We start from the raw sequence: 3,528 nt of genomic DNA on the forward strand, positions 1-3,528 counted from the left end.
ACAGATCATAAAAGCCTGCAGTACATCCTGAGTCAAAGAGATTTGAATTTGAGACAGAGGAGATGGGTAGAGCTGCTGAGTGACTATGATTGCAAGATTCAGTACCATCCGGGTAAGGCAAATGTTGTGGCAGACGCCCTAAGCCGGAAGTCACTAGGCAGTCTATCCCACATCACGGCAGAGAGGAGACCAGTGGTGAAGGAGTTTTACAAGCTCATTGATGAAGGTCTACAGTTGGAGTTGTCTGGTACAGGTGCTTTAGTGGCCCAGATGAGAGTGACACCTGTGTTTCTGGAACAAGTGGCCCAGAAACAGCATGAGGACCCAGAGCTAGTGAAGATTGCCAGGACTGTTCAGTCAGGCAAGGACAGTGAGTTCAGGTTTGACAGTAAGGGGATCCTCCGCTATGGGAGTCGATTGTGTGTACCAGATGACATAGGGCTAAAAGGAGACATTATGAGGGAAGCTCATAATGCAAGATACAGCGTTCACCCCGGAGCCACCAAGATGTATCAAGATCTGAAGAAAGTTTATTGGTGGCCAGCGATGAAGAGAGAAGTGGCACAGTTTGTGTCAGCCTGCGAAGTATGTCAGAGGGTGAAGCTAGAACATCAGAAGCCGGCTGGAATGCTTAACCCGCTACCTATTCCAGAGTGGAAATGGGAGAATATAGCTATGGACTTCGTAGTGGGGTTACCGGCGATGTCCAACAGATTGGACTCCATATGGGTGATTGTGGACAGACTCACCAAATCTGCTCACTTCATCCCTGTCAGGAGTGGCTATTCTGTGGACAAGTTGGCGCAGGTGTATATAGATGAGATCGTCAGGCTGCATGGGGTTCCTGTTTCAATAGTGTCAGATAGAGGGCCCCAATTCACCTCCAGCTTTTGGGGAAGTCTGCAGAATACCATGGGTACTAGGTTGGATTTTAGCACTGCCTTCCACCCACAGACAGACGGACAGTCAGAGAGGACCATCCAGACCATAGAAGATATGCTAAGAATGTGTGTGCTGGACTTTGGCGGTTCTTGGAGGCAGCATCTACCCTTGGTGGAGTTTGCCTACAATAACAGCCATCATGCTAGCATCGGGATGGCCCCATATGAAGCTTTATATGGAAGGAAGTGCAGGTCACCTGTTTGCTGGGAGGAAGTTGGAGAGAAGGCCTTGGCAGGGCCTGAGCTAGTAGAGATCACCAGCAGGGTGGTGCCCATAATTAGAGAGAGGATCAAGACTGTTGCAAGCAGACAGAAGAGTTATGCAGACATCCGCAGAAGGCAAGTAGAATTTCAGGAGGGGGATCTGGTATTGCTCAAGGTGTCTCCAATGAAAGGAGTGGTTCGGTTCGGGAAGAAAGGTAAGCTGGCTCCACGGTACATCGGACCCTTTGAAGTCCTGCAAAGGATTGGGAATGTATCGTACAAGCTGGATTTACCTGCTTCAATGCTAAGAATCCATCCGATTTTCCATGTTTCCATGTTAAGAAAGTTTGTGTCAGATTCGGGCAAGGTTCTTAGTGAGCCTGATATGGAGATCCAAGAAGATCTCACCTATGTTGAGCAGCCAGTGCGGATCATAGACACTCAGATCAGGAAGCTGAGAAACAAGGAAATCCCGATGGCGAAAGTCCTGTGGAACCACCATAATATGGAAGAATGCACTAGGGAGACACGGGAGTCCATGCTCCAGCAGTACCCTCATCTTTTCTAAGGTTAGTTTTATGTGTTTTTATGTGTATGTCATGATGTGTTCTTTGTAAGTATGTTATGTGTATTCCATGCTATATGCTAGTTGAGGAACATTCGGGGATGAATGTTCTTAAGGGGGGGAGAATGTAATACCCGGCTAGGCTCCGATATCGAAATTCCTACCGTCCGGCGGAATCTCGGATGTCAGAGACCTCTAAAGGGTAGAACCATGTTTTCATAAAATGTTTTAATGTATTTGATGTTTTTAAGTTGAAAGGAAATGAGTTTTTGCATGAAAACAACCTTGGAGGAAAACCCAGGTTCGGCCGCCGAACCTCAAGTTCGGCCGCCGAACATGCATGCATTTCGGGTGTGCCTTAGGCCCCCGAAGGCATAAGTGAGGGAAGCCCAGGTTCGGCCGCCGAACCTCAAGTTCGGCCGCCGAACATGGTATGCATGCGGAGGCACATTCGGCCCCCGAACGTGGCCTGGCTAGCCACTATAAAAGGGTCCCTCAGCCGAAAACGGGCGAGTTTTTCTCCCCGTTGTCGGCCAAGGTGCGTTCTCCGCCACCCCTCACCGATCTTGAGTCCTTTCCTTCAAATCTTTCAAGTTTTTCACTAGTTTTCATCTTGTTTTGAAGATTTTCGAGTTTTGAGCTAGTTTTGGAGCTTTGAGGTTCAAGAACTCAAATCTCTCCCAACTCCAAGTTAGATCGCCTCAACTCTCGATCTTCAAGAGGTAAGAGTCGATCTCTAGCTTACATTATGTTTTAAACTAGTTTTATGCAAGTTCATGGGGTAGAAAATGCATGTGTAGCTTATGTTGAGTTTATGGGTTTTTGATGTGATTTTGAACAATGTGGCTTGCAAATGTATGTTTGATGTGTTGTAGATGAGGTTTTAGTTAGTTGATGCCCCTAGGAGCTTGTATGCTTGTGTATGAGTGTTGTAGAATAGGTTTATGCATGTTTGGATGAGATGGGAGGCGTAAATGCATAAGGGAGCTGAGTTTCTGCCATTCTGGGAGAAACCAGATTCGGCAGCCGAAGGAACTTTCGGCCGCCGAACGTGCTTGTGGAGGCAGCCTTCGGCTGCCGAAGCTTGTCCCCGAAAGGAGACTTTCGTCTCTATCTGGGACTTTCGGCCGCCGAAAATGCCGCCGAACATGCATGAGTTTCGCCTCTGTCTGGGAGATTCGGCCGCCGAAGGTGCCGCCGAACCTGCCTGACTTTCGGCTCTGGAGGGACTTTCGGCCGCCGAACCTGCCGCCGAAAGTGCCCTGTCCAGCCTTCTTTTGCATGTTTTTGCATGATTGTTTCATGATATTCTAGGGGGTTTTTGGGGAGTAGTTTAGAGTTATGTTCATGTATGTTTGGTCCCTCATTTGAGTCCACCTGTGTAGGTTCGGACCTGAGGAACCGAGGACCCCAGCAGTGAGTCAGTCACTTCAGAGTCAGTAGAGCTTCAGCCAGAGGTGAGTAGAATAAACTCTTAAGTTTTAATGAAATGAAATATAAATTTTGAGCATGTTCATGCATCACGAATGCCATGTAATATTTTAGGTTGTTTGCATTAGAAATCACGAATATGTTGCATTGCATAATATGTTGTTGATGCGGATGAATGTTGAATGATCCATTAGCCCTCATATGTTATGTCATGATGATACGATACGGAAGACCAGGTGTGGCCTGCACTACGCCCCTGACACTATGTAAGAGAAAGACCGGGTGTGGCCTGCACTACGCCCCGGCACCATTGGTTATGTATGTTATGTTATGTATAAGAGAAAGACCAGGTGTGGCCTGCACTACGCCCCTAGCATGATTGGATTA

Source organism: Manihot esculenta, chromosome 4 (genome assembly GCF_001659605.2).
Source record: "Manihot esculenta cultivar AM560-2 chromosome 4, M.esculenta_v8, whole genome shotgun sequence".
Taxonomy (NCBI): domain Eukaryota; kingdom Viridiplantae; phylum Streptophyta; class Magnoliopsida; order Malpighiales; family Euphorbiaceae; genus Manihot; species Manihot esculenta.